Here is a 19479-nt window from a genome sequence, read left to right as displayed (position 1 = left end):
GCCCACATTTAGTAAAAAATCATACAGTCAACTAACTCTCAGACTACCCTCTAAATTTAAAGCAGCGCCAGCTAGAAAGTAGCAGGCCGCTTTTCCCCAGGAACAGCTCAGTAGGAGTGGTCTTCACACTGGGCATGCTAGGGAAGGATACTTAAGGGGCAGAAGCCATTTTCTCAGGATCCTTTGCTTCGTGGCCCTCCTGGCTCGAGGTATGTAATGATCCATTTTCAGCCCTGGGACCACATTGGCCCGAGGCTGCATTTCCGCCAGGTAGGCCCAGTTGTCTTGACTGGGGCCTGCACTTTGAAGGTGATGTCTGTCCTGCGGGAGGAAGCCACTCAATGGAGGAAACCAGGGGAGGACCTGTCCTGGGGAGGACCAAGCGGAAGGCTGGTATCTCTGGAGAGGCCTGGTAACTTTATTGGAGGATGCACCGTATTCTATGATGCCTTACAGTGTTGCCGGGTCGGCTTAAAGCAGTGATTCTCAACCTTTTAGTGCCGTGACCCCTTGATAGAATTTCAAGGGTTGTAGGACCCCTAACATTATTTTCAGCAGCCAAGGCAAGTAATTTGCGCCCCCTAACCCGTGGACATTTAGCTCTCCCGAGTCCCTTCCACTCGTACAATATTATAACCCCTTATGGTACATATTAGGATGTTCCCCTCTTTCTCTTTGTTCTCCTTTCTTTCCCTTTTATCTCTCTCTATCCTAATTTCTTGTTTTTTTCCCCCTCATCCCTCTCTCTAGCCGTCTTTCTTGTTCTTTCTCTTATTCTTTCTCTCCCTTTTTCTTTGTTCCTTCCCCTCTTTTCTCTCCAATCCATGTATTCTCTATTTATTTTTATTCCTTCTCTTACTCCGTGGTGGGTGGGGGGAATGGCATGAGTGGCAGTGCAGGGGGGGGGGGGTTATGATCATCCAACTTGGGTGCTCTTGATAAAGGTCATCTGCTGATCTAAGAACTGCAGTGGGGACTTTTAATGGCTACTATAATCACGTTACTCATATTAATAACTGTGTCTCCGATATTGTGGTGTCTTGCAGCAGTGACACCTATCCCAAAATCAGGGGTAGGGTCTCCTCCAGCCCCTCCTACTTCACATTCCTCACAAGTCAGCTGACCTCTAGTCTCTGCCCCCCAGCCATGCCGTGAACTGAATGGGTGGCTGCGAAGAGGCTGAGTGGGTGGCACAGGCTCCAGGGACAGCCCTGCTGGGCGGCCGCAAAAAGGCTGGCGGTGCGGGTTTCAAGAACAGCTCAGGATTTGGTGACCCCTGGCAAATCACCAAGGGGGTGCCGACCCCAGGTTGAGAACCACTGGCTTAAAGGCTCTAAACTGTACGCCTGGAAATCCGGGTACTAAATCCTGTGGCAGTTCATTTCTATTTTCAAAGAAAGGTCTGTGGCAGAGGCTGTATTTTTTTTGTCCGTGCTTCATCCCGGCTGCTAGGCTAGTGAGAGGGGCCTATCCGGGTGAGCAATACCCACTCTGAGGAAAGTGGTGAGTGTGACTTTTTGAAACGTAGAAAGTTCCCCAGTGATCTGTATCGTGTGCCTGAACCTTCCCCTGACCCTCCATCCCTCTACCTATACAAGTTTGTGTGAAATAAACCCTGACAGAAAAGGGATTTACAACTTGTGTGGACATTGAAGTTTCTTAGACTCTCATCTCATTCCCTAGTTAACGAAGAGCGAGGTAAAGTGCAAGGCCCAAATCTAAACCAGCAGCTTCTACGTGGGTAGTGCTACACTCCTGTACAAGCAAATATAACTTATAATACTCCATATAACTGTACCTAGCTTTGTGATTCTCTTGATGATGAAGGATTCAGGATGCAGGAAGGATGGGATTGTTAAAACCAGCCACGTTTATCGTAGGGTGACCACATTTCCAAACTACCATTCAGGGACACCCTACCTTCCCAAAAATCAGCTTATGGTGTAACGAATCACAGCACAGTGATTGGACGCAAAAGGCGGGATTTATGATTTCTCCAATCACAAGCAGGATTGTGCTCCTCCAGGCATTCCCGGCCAGGACAAGTACTGTCGGTGAGTAAAGCTGTGATGTGGCGGCCTTTTTTGGGGGCATCAGATTGGCCCGGGGGTGGCTGTGTCAGTTTCATTCCGGGACACTGTATTGTCCTGGAATGAATGTGCTCGGGACAGACCTGCTAAATGCGGGACTGTCCCATCCAATCCGAGGCATGTGGTCACCCTAGTTTATGGTAAACAATAGGAGGTAATTTTACATGTCGTAAAGTGAAAAACTCAGCAACTTAAAAGTATCTTTGTGTTTTTCTTGGTGCCCAAAAGACAACGTTGTCCCAGAAGCAAGCAATCCTTCTATCGAGAGGTCGCCCACCAAGTCTCGCTTATCAGGAATAAACAAAAACATGGTTGGTCTAACCCTCATACAATGCTAAACATGTTATTAATGTCATGTAAATCTCTCAGAAGATCTGTATTTCACAGAATTCCACCATCTTGGCAAGTGACGAAGAAGAAGAGTCATGAAGGCTCACTAGTCAAGAGAGAAGAAAACTCCATTTAACTCTGAATCAAGTCAATTCCATAGATAGCAATACAGAAGGCTGCAGACTAAACTTACATGCACTGGGCCAGATTCACAAAGAGATACGAGGGCGTATCTCCTGATCCGCCGTCGTATCTCTGAGATCCGACGGTCGGATCTATGCGACTGATTCATAAGAATCAGTTCCGCATAAATCTCCCTTAGATCCGACTGGTGTAAGTGACTTACACCGTCGGATCTTAGGCTGCAATCTCCCGCCGGCCGCTAGGTGTCGCCTCGGTCTTTTACGCGTCGGATATGCAAATGAGGAGAACCGCCGATTCAGAAACGAACGCCCGTCGCTTTTTTTTTACGTCGTTTGCGTTCGGCTTTTTCCGGCGGATAGTTACCCCTGCTATATGAGGGGTAGCTAATGTTAAGTATGGCCGTCTTTCCCGCGCCGAGTTTCAAATTTTTACGTCGTTTGCGTAAGTCGGTCTGGAATACGGATGGCCACAATTGACGTTGCCGCCGAAAACAATGACCTACCTAATGTCCTAGCGACGTCATTTGGAGCATGCGCACTGGGTAATTTCGCCGGCGGCGCATGCGCAGTTAAATCGGCGCGGGAACGCGCCTGATTTAAATTGTACACTCCCCCTAGCCGCGGAATTTGAATTCCGCCGGGGGAGTTATGATCCGACGGTGCAATTTTCGAGGTAAGTGCTTTGTGAATACTGCACTAGCCTCGCTAAATTGCACCGGCGGATCGTAAATCACACAGATTACGTGGATCTAAAGATCCGCTAATCTATGTGAATCTACCCCCTGCATTGAGTAACACTCAAGTGACAGCAGTGATGGTTGCATGAAAACAGCTCCTCTCAAGAGCCAAGAAAACCAGACATCAGGAAAGTTCCAGTGACAGCAGTGTCAAGAAAATTTCCACTACCCCTAACAAGAGGAAATGATCAGATGGTTGACAACTAAATCTGAAGTTCACATATGCAGAGAATGTGACGTTAAATGAAAATCTGACTCCTGAATATGACAAGCTGCTGGGTCCCCATATGCTTAATTCTACATAAAGAGGAAAGATTTGACATTATAGAGACAGTGGCCCGGATTCAGATAGATTTGTCTATCTATATGCAGGCTACGCCGCCGTAACTTTGGGCGCAAGTTCCGTATGCAGAAAGAACTTGCGCCCTTAGTTACGGCGGCGTAACGTATGTGTGGCGGCGTAAGCCCGCCTAATTCAAATTAGGATGTTGTGGGCGTGTTTTATTTAAATTTAAGATGACCCCGCGTATTTTACGTTTTTTGTGAACGGCGCATGCGCCGTTCGTGAAAGAATCCCAGTGCGCATGCTCGAAATTACGCCGCAAAGCCTTAAGTGAACGTAACTTACGCAAAGCCCTATTCGCGAACGACTTACACAAACGACGTAAACATTTCAAAACTCGGCGCGGGAACGACGTTTATACTTAACATTAGCTACGCCTCATATAGCAGGGGTAACTTTACGCCGGAAAAAGCCTTACGTAAACGACGTAAAAAAATGCGCCGGCGGGACGTACGTTTCTGAATCGGCGTAAATACATAATTAGCATATTCCTTACGTAACTATACGGAAGCGCCACCTAGCGGCCAGCGTAAATATGCAGCCTAAGATCCGACAGTGTAAGACACTTACGCCGGTCGGATCTTAGGGATATCTATGCGTAACTGATTCTCTGAATCAGGCGCATAGATACGACGGCCCGCACTCAGAGATACGCCGTCGTATCTCGTATCTGAATCTGGCCCAGTGTTGACAGTGACAGTGTTGGGGTAGACTATTCGACATGAATGACGAAGATTCGACGAAGCAGCGAAAAACATACAAACGTTGAATCTGTCATTGAAGGCTTATGGTGTCTGTCGAAAGTTCTAAGAAGATTCGACAAGCAGATAAACTGTATGATGCAGCAATCGTACATTTCCGGTTAAATGCTCGGCCCATAGACTATAGAAGAAGCCTCTGGTTATTCTGTTAGGCCGCGTACACACGGTCAGTCAAAACCGATGAAAACGGACTGAAGGACCTTTTCATCGGACCAAACCGATGGTGTGTGGGCCCCATCGGTCAGTTATCCTTCGGTCAAAAAATGAAGAACTTGCTTTAAAATTCAACGGATGGACGCCTAACCGATAGGTCAAAACCGACGGTTAGTATGCAAAAGCATCGGTTAAAAACCCACGCATGCTCAAAATCAAGTCGACGCATGCTTGGAAGCATTGAACTTCATTTTTTTCAGCACGTCGTTGTGTTTTACGTCACCGCGTTCTGACACGATCGGTTATTTAACCTCTTGACCACCACCCCATGTCTAAAAGACGTCCTGTTTTTAAAGATGAATATCTCGGTAACGGCAGCAGCTGCTGCCACAACCGAGATATCCATCTCTTCAGTGGGCGGCGGTGTACACGATAACGGCGGTCTCCGCAGTGGATTCGCCGCGAGATCGCCGTTATCGGTGGTGGGAGAGGCCTCCCGCCGCTCTCCCGCGCCCTCCGCCGCTTACCGGAGCCGTCGGTAGCGGCGGAGGAGATCGGGTGAGTTCGGCTGTTGACTGGGGTTGCGAGTGAGGGAAAAATCTCCTTCACCCGTCCCCATAGCTCTGCTGGGCGGAAGTGACGTCAAAACGTCAGTCCCCCCCAGCGTCTTAAAGAAACATTTTTTTTTTTTTGTAATTTGAAAAAATGACAGTTTCAATTTTGTTATTTTATTTTTTTTTTTTGTTTTTTTGCATTTAAGCCTAAATCTGAGGTCTTTTTGACCCCAGATCTCATATTTAAGAGGACCTGTCATGCTTTTTTCTATTACAAGGGATGTTTACATTCCTTGTAATAGGAATAAAAGTGATAATTTTTTTTTGTTTTTATTTCAGTGTAAAAAATTATAAAACTAAATAAAAATAAATAAGAAAACAAAAAAACATTTTTTTAAATCGTTAGAACGAGAGCAATAATTCTAGCCCTAGACCTCCTCTGCAACTCAAAAAATGCAACCTGTAGAATTTTTTAAACGTCGCCTATCGAGATTTTTAAGGGTAAAAGTTTGACGCCATGCCACGAGCGGGCGCAATTTTTAAGCGTGACATGTTGGGTATCATTTTACTCGGCGTAACATTATCTTTCACAATATATAAAAAAATTGGGCAAAATTTATTGTTGTCTTATTTTTTAATTCAAAAAAGTGTTTTTTTTTCAAAAAAGTGCGCTTGTAAGACCGCTGCGCAAATACGGTGTGACAAAAAGTATTGCAATGACCGCCATTTTATTCTCTAGGGTGTTAGAAAAAAATATATATAATGTTTGGGGGTTTTAGGTAATTTTCTAGCAAAAAAAAACTGTTTTAGTCTCGTAAACACCGAATCTGAAAAATTAGCCCGGTGGTAAAGAGGTTAACCGATGGTGTGTAGGCACATCAGACCATCAGTCAGCTTCATCGGTTAACCGTTCTCATCGGATGGACTGATCGTGTGTACAGGGCTTTAGTGTCAAAATAGTGGTAGAGCTGTGATTGCCTTAATATGTGGGCATCGTGGACAGATCCTGGGAATGACCCATTCCTGTTACGGTAGATGTGTTCTTTATCAAAGAGGGACGTTACACCGCCGCAAGTTTACAGCGTAAGTGCCTGATTCACAAAGCACTTACCTGTAAACTTGCGGCGGTGTAACGTAAATCCGCTCTGCGCAAGCCTGCCTAATTCAAATGGGGCGGGCACCATTTAAATTAGGCGCGTTCCCGCGCCTAATTGGCTAACATTGGCTAGGCCACCTAGAGGGCATGCTTAGTTTTACGCGGCGTAACTCGACGGAAACGGCGTAAATTTAGAGCGACGGGTAAAGCATAGGTTCGTGAATCGCCGTAACTAGTCATTTGCATATTCTACGCCGACCGCAATGGAATCGCCACCTAGCGGCCGGCCTAGAATTGCAGCCTAAGATCCGACGGTGTAAGTCAATTACACCTGTCAGATCTTAGGGCTATCTATGCGTAACCTGATTCTATGAATCAGGCGCATAGATACGACAATCGTATCTCAGAGATACGCCGTCGTATCTCTTTTGTGAATCTGGCCCATTGTTTAGTTTCTTTCATAAAATTTTGTTTTCCCCTTCACTGACGGGCACTGATGAGGCGGCACTGATGGGCACTGATGAGTTGGCACTGATAAAGTGGCACTGATATGTAGAATTGATGGGCACTGATAGGTGGCACTGATGGGCACTGATAGGCGCCGAGAACTGGAGCATGCGCACTGAGCAATTTTTAGCCCGGCGCATGCGCAGTTCGATCGAAACGGGGGCGCGCTTAATTTAAATATAAGCCGTCCCCTTTGAAATACGCGGGGATACGCCGGGCCAATTACACTACGCCGCCCCAAACTACGGAGCAAGTGTTTGGGGAATACAGCACTTGCTCTTGTAGGTTGGGGCGGCGTAGTGTAAATGGCTTACGCGACGCCCGCCGGAAATCTACGGGAATATGGCCCTCTGTACTTAACCACTTAAGGACCCATTCACGCCGATATACGTCGGCAGAAGGGCATGGCTGGGTACAAGCACGTACCTGTACGTCGCCTTTAAGAGCTCACCCGTGGCGCGCTCGCGACCTGGTCCTGTGCTCCATGACTGCGCCCGCAGGACCCACTCGCCGCAGGTGTCCCGCGACGGGTCTCCGAGCTGAAGAACGGGGAGAGGCGAATGTAAACAAACCTTTCCCCGTTCTTCCTAGTGTGACTGCCACTGATAGTCTGTTCCCTGTCATAGGGAACGACGATCAGTGACGTCACACACAGTAGTAACACAGTAGTAATCACTCCCTTCAGCGCCCCCTACAGGTTAACCGCTTCACTGCCAGTGTCACTTTCACAGTAAACCGTGCATTTTTATAGCACTAATCGCTGTAAAACTGACAATGGTCCCAAAATAGTGTCAAAAGTGTCCGATGTGTCCGCCATAATGTCGCAGTCACGATACAAAATCTCTGATCGCCGCCATTACTAGTAAAAAAAAAAATAATTAATAAAAATGCCATAAAACGAACCCCTATTTTGTAGACGCTATAGCTTTTGCGCAAACCAATCGATAAACGCTTATTGCGATTTTTTTTACCAAAAATATGTAGAAGAATACGTATCGGCCTAAACTGAGGAAAATAATTTTTTTTATATATTTTTGGGGGATATTTATTATAGCAAAAAGTAAAAAATATAGATTTGTTTTCAAAATTGTCGCTCTATTTTTGTTTATAGCGCAAAAAATAAAAACTGCAGAGGTGATCAAATACCACCAAAAGAAAGCTCTGTTTGTGGGGAAAAAAAGAACGTCAATTTTGTTTGGGAGCCACATCGCACGACCGCGCAATTGTCAGTTAAAGCGACGCTGTTCCCGAATCGCAAAAAGGGGCCAGGTCCTTTAGCTGTATAATAGTCCGGGGCTTAAGTGGTTAAAAGTGGGGTATGCCTGTACTTATATAGCGCTGTCAATTTACTCAGCGCTTTACATATACATTGTACAATCACCTCAAGGAGCTCACAATCTAAGGTCCCTAACTCACATTCATACATACACATACTAGGGCCAATTTAGACAGGGGGGCCATATTCTGAGTATAGTTACGACGGAGTATCTCAGGATACTCCATCGTATGTCTCTTTTTTGGCCCGCGTATCTATGCGACTGATTCTTAGAATGATTTTCGCATAGATACGCTTAAGATCCGACATGTGTAAGTCACTTACACTGTCGGATCTTAAATGTAATTACCCAGCCGGCCGCTAGGTGGCGTATACGTTCAGGTCTCATTTGTTTATGCAAATGAGCCGGATACGCCGATTCCCGAACAAATTTGCGTCGCGTAACCATCGCTAACGTCGTTTGCGTAAGCGTAAGGCCCCATACACACGAGAGAATTTATCCGCGGATACGGTCCAGCGGATAAAGATTTCTATGCGATGGAGTATACTCACCATCGCATTGAAATCCGCGCGGAAATCCTCTGGCGATGACGTGTCGCGCCGTCGCCGCGATTATGATGTGCGCGACGCTGTCATATAAGGAATTCCACGCATGCGTCGAATCATTACGACGCGTGCGGGGAATCCCTTTGGACGGATGGATCCGGTGAGTCTGTACAGACGAGCGGATCCATCCGTGGGATCCGATTCCAGCGGATAGATATTCTGTGCATGTCGACAAATATCTATCTGCTGGAATTCGGAAATATCCGCGGATAAATATCCGCCGGAGTGTACACACCATAGAATCTATCCGCTGAAACCCATTCGATGGGATTTATCTGCGGATAGATTATATGGTGTGTATGGGGCCTAAGGTTACCCCTGCTATATGAGGGGTAACCTTACGCCAGTCCCACGTACGCCATATTAAGTATGGCGTCGGGTCCGCGTCGTCTTTTCCCGTCGGGTACGTCGTTTCCCTAAGTCGTTCTTGAATACGACTTTACGTCAATGACGCTCACGTCGGCGTCATTGACGTTTTACGCCGAGAACTGGAGCATGCGCACTGGGCTATTTTAAGCCCGGCGCATGCGCAGTTCGTTCGAATCGGGGGCGCGCTTAATTTAAATACAAGCCGCCCCCTTGGATTTACGCGGGGATACGCCGGGCCAATTACACTACGCCGCCCCAAACTACGGAGCAAGTGTTTGGGGAATACAGCACTTGCTCCTGTAGGTTGGGGCGGCGTAGTGTAAATGGCTTACGCGCCGCCCGCCGAAAATGTATAAGAATATGGCCCAGGATCCAATAAAATTACCGCATACCTATACACAATGGTGCAATGTCTGGTATACCAACATGTATTTCAAGGGTCTTCCAGTACAAGTGACAAGATATAAACTAACATATTGTATTACAAAGTCCTCAGATATTTTTTTTTTATAAGTTTACAGCCTCGTACACACGATCAGTCCATCCGATGAGAACGGTCTGATGGACCGTTGTCATAGGTTAACCGATGAAGCTGACTGATGGTCCGTCGTGCCTACACACCATCGGTTAAAAAAACGATCGTGTCAGAACGCGGTTCAATGCTTCCAAGCATGCGTCGACTTGTTTTTTTTTGTTCCGTTTCGTATCGTTCCGTAGGTTCGTTCCCGTTCGTTTTTCGTAAGACGCCCGTTTTCCTGTTCGTTCCCGTTCGTTTTTCGTACGCGATTTTTTTCGTAATTCCGATCGTTTCGTATTTTGGTTACCGTTTTATTTTCGTACATGCGGAATGGTTTGTTATTCTGTTTAATTCATGTTCGTTACTTGTTAGACAATAATTTTCGTGAATTTTCGTCATTTTGTACTTTCGAATATATATCGCGGGATTCGCGGCACTTTCAACACGCGGCTCATCCATATTAACTATTGTTAAGCCCCATATACTTGGTCAGACTTTTTTTTAACAACAAACATAAAAACGATCGTTTTACCGAACGTTCGTTCGTTTTTAAACTCCATCAGAAAACCATTTTTGGGTTCAAAAGTCTGGCCAACTGATCTCCCTTCAGACGAAAATCCACAGAAAAGTTTATTTGGCTTTACTGTACTACTCAGCACAAAAGAGAAGCTGCTTCACTAACTACACTCACTGCCCATTCAAAAAAACGAAAATGACATCTTATAACAAAAGATTTGCATTCTGTATTTTGAAACCAAATTACGAACAGAAAAAAGGAATTCAGAATACAGAATACAAATCTTTTGTTATAAGATGTCATATGAACATACAAACAGAAAAAGGATTCAAACAAAATACAGAATGAAAATCTTTTGTTAGATGTCCTATGAACATACAAACAGAAAAAGGATTCAAACAAAATACAGAATGAAAATCTTTTGTTAGATGTCATATGAACATACGACTGAAAATCAAAATACGAACAGAACAAGGATTCAAACAAAATACAGAATGCAAGTCTTTTGTTATAGATGTCATATTTGTTCTTTTGCCTTTTTCGTTTTGTCGTATTTTCGTCGGATCGTTCGTTCGTATTTGCGGTTGTTCGTTATGCGACTCATTCTTAATCCTGTCATTTTCGTATTTTGGTGCTTAAATCTTTTCGTATGTACACATTGGGGGTTATCCACAAAGCCGCGGCGCAACGTAACTTTTCGGATTTAAGTTACTCCGCCGCAAAATTCTAAAGTTAGGTGCCGATCCACAAAGCACTTACCTGGAATTTTGCGGCGCTGTAACTTAAATCCGTCCGGCGCAAGGCGTTCCTATTCAAATGGGCGAGTCCCATTTAAATTAGGCGCGCTCCCGCGCCGGACGTACTGCGCATGCTCCGTCGGGTAAATTACCCGACGTGCATTGCGCTAACTGACGTCGCTCCGACGTCATTTGCTTAGACGTTAACGTAAATGGCGTCCAGCGCCATTCACGGACGTCTTACGCAAACGACGTAGAATTTAAAATTCGACGCGGGAACGACGGCCATACTTAACATGGCTTAAGACAACTAGGGCTTAGCCCTAGTTTTACACGGCGGAACTCAACGTAAACGACGTAGATTTAGAGCGACGGGCCCGTCGGAACGTTCGTGGATCGCCGTAACTGGTCATTTGCATATTCTACGCCGGCCGGAATGGCCTCGCCACCTAGCGGCCGGCCTAGAATTGCATCCTTAAGATCCGACAGTGTAATTCAATTACACATGTCGGATCTTCGTCCTAACTATGGGAAACTGAGTCTGTGGATCAGTTCCATAGTTAGGACCAGGGATACGACGGAGTAACAGCAGTTACGCCGCCGTATCTCTTTTGAGGATCTGGCCCATTATTCTGCGGGTACGAAAATGAACATTTTCGTACGAAAATAACATTCGTACGAACGGGAATGCACATATCTAATTCTGAGCATGCGTGGATTTTTAACCGATGTTTGTGCCTACTAACGATCGATTTTGACCTATCGGTTAGGAATCCATAGGTTAAATTTAAAGCAAGTTGGCTTTTTTTTCTAAACTATGGTTAAATACCCTATGGGCCCCCCACACGATCGGTTTGGACCGATGCAAACGGTATATCAGATCGTTGTCCTCTGGTTAACCTATCGTGTGTACGAGGCCTACCAGAGGTTAAATAAAGTCTGTACAATCAGATGTAACTTGTACGGCTCGTTTTTGGACGCGCATGCTCTTGGGCACATTCTTCAGTACAGGTGACAAGTGCTGGGACATGGCTAAATTACCTGAAAAACCCCACTGATCATATTTCCCTGACATTTCCTCATTTACGCTAAAAAATAATTGAACAAGCTGCTGGGAAACCTTTGAGAGTTGTTTTTCAAGTTTTAAAGGAATGTGATAATACATTTTTTTTTCTACTGGTTGATAATAACTGTACAGGAGTCATTTTTGAGAATTATAAATATCCTTCTGCTTCCTCCATGAAAGAGCACAGAATATTGCCCCACTACACTACTGAATACTCAAAACTGGATTTGCTGCTCTCAAAAAAAAAACATAGTTTGACGCAGTGTTTATCAATAACAGTGGGGTAGATTCAGGTACCTTTGCGCATTTTTTACGGAGGCGCAGGGCAACGTTTTTGCCCTGCGCCCCTGCAAATTTTCTGCGCTACCCGCGATTCACGGAGCAGAAGCTTCGTAAATTGCGTGGGCGCCCCGGCAAAATGCCCGGCGTCAGCGCGCGCAATTTAAATTATCCCGTAGGGGGTGGGAATCATTTAAATTAGGCGCGTTCCCGCGCCGATCGTAGAGCGCATGCTCCGTCGGGAAACTTTCCCGACGTGCATTGCGGCAAATGACGTCGCAAGGACGTCATTTGCTTCAAAGTGAACGTGAATGGCGTCCAGCGCCATTCACGATTCACTTACGCAAACTACGTAAAGTTCAAATTTCGCGACGCGGGAACGACGGGTATACGTAACATTGGCCGTTATTAGCAGGGGCAGCCTTACGCGAAAAACGGCCTTACGCAAACGACGTAAACTGCGTACGCAGGGCTCGCGTAACGTTGTGAATCGGCGTTACTATGCAATTTGCATACTATACGCTGAGCACAATGGGTACGCCACCTAGCGGCCATCGCAAGAATGCAGCCTAAGATATGCGGGCATAAGAGCCTTATGCCACGCATATCTTAGGCTGCAGTCGGCGTAACGAGGTTCCTGAATCAGGAGCATTCGTTACCCTGGCGCAAGTAAGCAATTGCGCTGCGTAACTATGGTTACGCAGGCGCAATTGCTCTCTGAATCCGGGCCAGTGTTCAGATGGGAAAAAACTAAAATAGCTTGTAATTGTAGAGAAAATAAAAGCCCAAACATATCAGATTGGATATGTGAAGTGAACGAAATACAATGGGCCAGATTCAGGTAGATCCGCGCAATATTTGCGTGGGCAAAGGGCAACGATTTTTGCTCTGCGCCCACGCAAATATTTTGATATGCCCGCGATTCACAGAGCAGTAGCTCCGTAAATTGCGCGGGCGCTATGCTAAATAGCCCGGCGTAAGGGCGCCTAATGTAAATGATCCCGCCGGGGTCGGGAATCATTTAAATTAGGCGCGCTCCCGCGCCGAGCGAACAGCGCATGCTCCGCGCCATTCACGAATCACTTACGTAAACGACGTGAAATTTAAATTTCACGAGCGGGAAGGGCGGCTATACTTTAGCATTGGCTGCCCCTGCTATAGCAGGAGCAACCTTGCGCTAAAGTCGCCGTACGGAAACTCCGTACCTTGCGTGCGCAGGGCCCGCGCAACTTTTGTGAATCGGTGGTAGTATGCAATTTGCATACTATACGCCGATCACAATGGCCGCGCCCCCTAGCGGACAACGCAAGAATGCAGCCTGAGATATGAAGGCATAAGGAGGCTTATGCCTGTCATATCCTAGGCTGCAGTCCGCGTAGCGATGTTCCTGAATCAGGGGCATTCGCTACGCGAGAGCAAAACAGCTATTGCGCCGCGCAACCTAGCTTCTTGAATCTGGGCCAATAGCTTCTTGAATCTGGGCCAATATAATCGAAAGACAGATAAGAGAAGAAGGAAACATAAATAGTCAAATGCCAGAAATATGGCAAAAATGGGATGAATTTCATCTCTCAAATAGAATGAAAGAATACCTATGAATGGAAAATTAGGAAGAACTTGAAGGATCAGTGTAAAGGGAATATAATATGAATATGGAATGGGAGAAACAGAGGGGTTATGGTGTGTGTGTGTGTGTGTGTGTGTTTTTTTTTGTGTGTGCCAGGATGATGTTGGATGAATGCATGAAAGGATGAATGAGAATGGAAGATAGTAGAATACATGGAGGTACATAATGTGAGAAATTTTGAAAATGGGGGGCCAGATCCTGAAAGAAATTACGCTGGCGTATCTATTGATACGCCGCGTAACTTCTAGTTTGCTCCGGCGTATCTTTGTTTTGTATCCACAAAACAAGATACGCCTGAATCTGGGCTAGATCCGACTGGCGTATGTCTTAGTACGCCGTTGGATCTAAGGTGCATATTTACGCTGGCCGCTAGGTGGCGTTTCCGTCGATTTACGCGTTGAGTATGCAAATTAGGTAGATACGTCGATCCACGAACGTATGTCCGGCCGGCGCATTTTTTTATGTCGTTTCCGTAAGGCTTTTTTCGGCGTATAGTTACACCTGCTATATGAGGCGTACTCAATGTTAAGTATGGCAGTCGTTCCCGCGTCGAATTTTGAATTTTTTTACGTCGTTTGCGTAAGTCGTTCGCGAATAGGGCTTTGCGTAGAATGATGTTCACGTCGTAAGCATTGCCTTGTTGCGGGTTAATTTCGAGCATGCGCACTGGGATACCCCCACGGACGGCGCATGCGCCGTTAAAAAAAAAACGTCATTTACTTCGGGTCAAGACATATTAACATAAAACACTCCCCCATCACATCCATTTGAATTGCGCGCCCTTACACCGCCAAAGTTACACTACGCCGCCGTAACTTACGGCGCAAATTCTTTCAGGATAAGGAAAATACGCTGTAAGTTACAGCCACAATGCGCCACGCTACGTGGATCTGCCCCGGGGTTTTTAGATATTAATCAGATTCTGCACATTGAATAATGAATAGGAAAAGATACATAATGTGATAGAATTGTGTTTAAGTGTAAATTTTTGGTACTTGAAAAAAAAAAGAAAAGAACCAATAAAAATAAATTGAAAACAGATAGGAAGAAAGATACAAAGTAATATTGGCCCAGATTCAGGTACATATGCGCTTTATTTGCGGAGGCACAGGGCAACGATTTTTCCCTGCGCCCACGCAAATATTTTGCGCTGCCCTCGATTCACGGAGCAGTAGCTCCGTAAATTGCGAGGGCGCGCGGGCAAAATTGCCCGGCGTAAGCGCGCGCAATGTAAATGATCCCGCCGGGGGCGGGAATCATTTAAATTAGGCGCGCTCCCGCGCCGAGCGTAGAGCGCATGCTCCGTCGGGAAACTTTCCCGACGTGCATTGCGGCAAATGATGTCGCAAGGACGTCATTTGCTTCAGAGTGAACGTGAATGGTGTCCAGCGCAATTCACGAATCACTTACACAAACGACGTAGATTTTAAATCTCGCGACGCGGGAACGTAGGTATCCTATAGCATTGGCTGCGCCTGCTATTAGGATGTGTAACGTTACGCGAAACCCGACGTACGCAAACTACGTAATTTGCGTACGCAGGGCTCGCGCAACGTTGTGAATCGGTGTTAGTATGCAATTTGCATACTATACACAGATCACAATGGGAGCGCCCCCTAGCGGTCATCGCTAGAATGCAGCCTAAAATCTGCGTGGCATAAGAGCCTTATGCCACGCAGATTTTAGGCTGCAGTCGGCGTAGCGATGTTCCTGAATCAGGAGCATTCGCTACGCCGGAGCAAGTAAGCAATTGCGCCGTGTAACCTATGGTTACACAGGCGCAATTGCTTCTTGAATCTGGGCCATTGTTTATAAAGATCGATCAGATGGAGATAGAAAGATACATGGCCAGATTCACAAAGGAGATACGACGGAGTATCTCTGTTTCTATCTATGCGGCTGATTCATAGAATCAGTTACGCATAGATATCCCTTAGATCCGACAGGTGTAATTGTTTTACACTGTCGGATCTTAGGATGCAGTACCGCGGCCGCCGCTGGGGGGGAGTTTGCGTCGTAAACCAGCGTTGGGTATGCAAATTAGGAGTTACGGCGATCCACAACGGTTTTTCGCGTTTGCTACGTCGCCGCTAGTCTAGTTTCCCGTCGCAAAGTTAGTCGTCGTTTTGAGTGCCTTAACTTTAGTCAGCAAACGTATTGCTGTCTAAAGTATGGCCATCGTTCCCGCGTCGAAATTTAAAATTTCACGTCGTTTGCGTAACACGTCCGGGAATACGGAAGTACGCTATGCGCGTCGCCGTTCGAAAAAATTACGGGAGTTAAGAAACAGAGCATGCGCAGTAGGTCCGGCGCGGGAGCGCGCCTAATTTAAATGTTAGCCGCCCATTCGATTTGGACCGCCTTGCGCCTCACATATTTACGATACACCGCCGCAAGTTTCCAGGTAAGTGCTTTGTGGATCGGGCACTAAAACTGAAAACTTGCGGCGGTGTAACGTAAACGGCTTACGTCACACCGGTGCTAATGTACCTGAATCTGGCCCACAAAGTAAAATTTATTGTAGAGATAATAGTCACCGCTCCAATTGGGTTTGTGGATGAATCCGTATCCTCTCTGAGAAACCCAGGTGCCGGCAATGCACAAAGCAATTGTAGAAAGAAATGTTTGGACAGCCGCACTCTGGAAAAACCTTCTCGGTTGCCTTTTATTGGTAAAAGTATTCAAACACCACACATCACAGCAAAGACAGGGGCATACAGCTGACGTTTCGCACTATCGATCAGTAGAGATGTACAGAACTGTTCGCCGGCGAATAATTTGCGGCGATTTTTGCGCGTTCGCCGATGCGCGCGAACATATGCGCTGTTCGATCCGCCTCCTATTAATTATCATTGAGCAAACTTTGACCCTCTACCTCACAGTCAGCAGACACATTCCAGCCAATCAGCAGCATACCCTCCCTCCCTGACCCTCCCACCTCTCGGGCAGCATCCATTTTAGCACAGGTTTTTGCACATTCTGAACCTGCATTCTTAGTGAGAGGAGGGATAGTGTTGCTGCTGCTGAATTTATAGGGAAAGCTATAGCTAGACTAGTGTTTTCAGTGTCCACTCCAGTCCTGAAAGACTCATCTGATCTCTGCTGTAAGGACAGCACCCCAAAAAAGCCCTTTTTAGGGCTAGTAACCCCAAAAGCCCTTTTTAGGGCTAGTATATCAGTCAGCTTTTTTTTTTCTCTGTAATCTAATTGCAGTTGCCTGCTAGGCAGCGTGTGTGTGTCAGGATCACAGCGTACACTGTGCCCAGTGCCACCCACCACTCATCTATCTTGGTGGCACAGTACATAACATTTAAAAAAAAAAAAATATTACTGCAATATAATAGTAGTCAGTTGCCTGGCTGGCAGCGTGTGTCAGGATCACAGCGTACACTGTGCCCAGTGCCACCCACCGCTCATCTATCTTGGTGGCACAGTAGATAACATTTAAAAAAATAATAATTATTACTGCAATATAATAGTAGTCAGTTGCCTGGCTGGCAGCGTGTGTCAGGGGTACAGCGTACACTGTGCCCAGTGCCACCCACCACTCATCTATCTTGGTGGCACAGTAGATAACATTTAAAAATAATAATAATTATTACTGCAATATAATAGTAGTCAGTTGCCTGGCTGGCAGCGTGTGTCAGGGGTACAGCGTACACTGTGCCCAGTGCCACCCACCACTCATCTATCTTGGTGGCACAGTAGATAACATTTAAAAATAATAATAATTATTACTGCAATATAATAGTAGTCAGTTGCCTGGCTGGCAGCGTGTGTCAGGGGTACAGCGTACACTGTGCCCAGTGCCACCCACCACTCATCTATCTTGGTGGCACAGTAGATAACATTTAAAAAAAAAAATATTACTGCAATATAATAGTAGTCAGTTGCCTGGCTGGCAGCGTGTGTCAGGGGTACAGCGTACACTGTGCCCAGTGCCACCCACCACTCATCTATCTTGGTGGCACAGTAGATAACATTTAAAAAAAAAATTATTACTGCAATATAATAGTAGTCAGTTGCCTGGCTGGCAGCTTCGTTCAGTCACAGAAGGAGCGGTGGAGAAGGTGGCCGTCTGACCGATGCGTTCAGACAATTTTTTAGTCTGCAGCCCCAAGTTATGACTGGTTCCAGTAACCATCGCCAGCGTCTCTTTTACATGGTGCGGGAATACCTAGGGGCAAGATCAGACTTGGACACCTTTCCCACCGAAAATCCTCTGGCTTACTGGGTCTTGAGGATGGATCACTGGCCAGAGCTTGCACAGTACGTAATTGAGCTACTGGCCTGTCCTGCAGGGGTTGCAGTGTTGTGGCACCAGCACCAGTGCCTAAGGCCCAATTTTTCTCCCCCTGTTTAACAGGGGCGTGTAATTACAATTTTTGATGCAATACTTTGCAGCAGGGCTCATTAGTGCGCTCCAACTAGAGTATCTGTGAGGGGTTTCTGTGCCTAAGGCCCAATTTTTCTGCCCATGCGCCCACCAAGAGTAACTGTGAGGGCTAACAGTGTTGTGGCACCAGCACCACCCCCATCAACAACAAAGGCCCAATTTTTCTGCCCCTGCTCAACAGGGGCATGTAATTACAATTCTTAATCTAATATTTCACAGCAGGGCCCATTCCTGCGCCCACCAAGAGTAACTGGGAGGGCTTACAGAGTTGTGGCACCAGCGCCAGCACCAAAGGCCCAATTTTTCTACCACTGTTCAACAATGGCATGTAATTACAATTCTTGATATAATAGTTCACACAGCAGGACGTTCCAGCGCCCGCCAAGACTAACTGTGAGGACTTAGTGTTGTGGCAACACCAACACTTAGGGCCCAAATTTATGCAGAGTATATACGGCAGGCCCCTACTTTCAAACATCCAACTTACAAACGACTCCTACTTGCAAACGGAAGGAGACAACAGGAAGTGAGAGGAAATCTACCCCTAGGAAGGGAAATTCTCTTCTGTAATAGGTGTCTCCTGTCCACTGATGCTTTATCACCAATCCTTGTTTCACTAAAAAAAAAAAAAAAAAAAAATCAAAAAAACATTTGTCATTGGGACAGAAAGTGAATTGAAATCTTCTGAACAGATGCACACAGACAGCAAAAAAAAAATGTTACAGGGGTGATAACCCTTCTCTATGTTTTCCAAAAAGATAGATTTTTGTCTGGAGCTACACTTTAAAAATGTACCAGTTCAAAATGACAGATTCTACTTAACAACAAACCTACAGTCCCTGTCGTGTTTGCACCGCCTGTATACTGCTGTTCAAAGTATATAGGGTCAAAGGGGCTGGTAATGACCTGGGGGGAGGGGGACCCGTGCTATTTTTCTCAATGATTTTCATCCATATTACAGGGACCAGACATTACATTAAAGCCGCAAGCAGTTTTTAATGACTTTTTTCATTTTGTGCAGGGACAGTTCTAAACATGTGCCACTTCACAGGCATACTATAGACACCCAGCAGGTACGATATTTAAAGGAATTTTTCCCAAATATTTTTTTTTCACTTTAAACATTATTAAAATCACTGCTCCCGAAAAAAACGTCAGTTTTTAAAACTTTTTTTTGAATTGATACATGTTCCCTGGGGCAAGACCCGGGTCCCCCAATAACTTGCATATTAGCCTTTAAAATTAGCACTTTTGATTTCGAACGTTCGAGTCCCATAAACTTGGGGTTATAAAGTTTGCGCGAACGTTCGGTCCGTTCGAAGGTTCTGGTGCAAACTGAACGGGGGGGGGGGGGGTGTTCTGCTCATCCCTATAC

At 45.9% G+C, this 19479-nt stretch overlaps 1 protein-coding gene across 1 annotated transcript in view; it reads right to left on the bottom strand.

Moving 5' to 3' along the window:
• The window catches only part of LOC120924603 (von Willebrand factor A domain-containing protein 5A-like), an 82578-nt gene extending 63892 nt beyond the window's left edge, over positions 1-18686 (bottom strand). Inside the window, exon 1 of the mRNA XM_040335594.1 lies at positions 18647-18686. The gene's annotated coding sequence lies outside the window, so the exon portion shown is untranslated. The remainder of the gene's footprint in view (positions 1-18646) is intronic.
• Positions 18687-19479: the final 793 nt, after the last annotated feature.

This window comes from Rana temporaria, chromosome 1 (assembly GCF_905171775.1).
Source record: "Rana temporaria chromosome 1, aRanTem1.1, whole genome shotgun sequence".
Taxonomy (NCBI): domain Eukaryota; kingdom Metazoa; phylum Chordata; class Amphibia; order Anura; family Ranidae; genus Rana; species Rana temporaria.
Note: the sequence above shows the minus strand (reverse complement) of the source record. Positions and strands in the feature narration are given on the sequence as shown.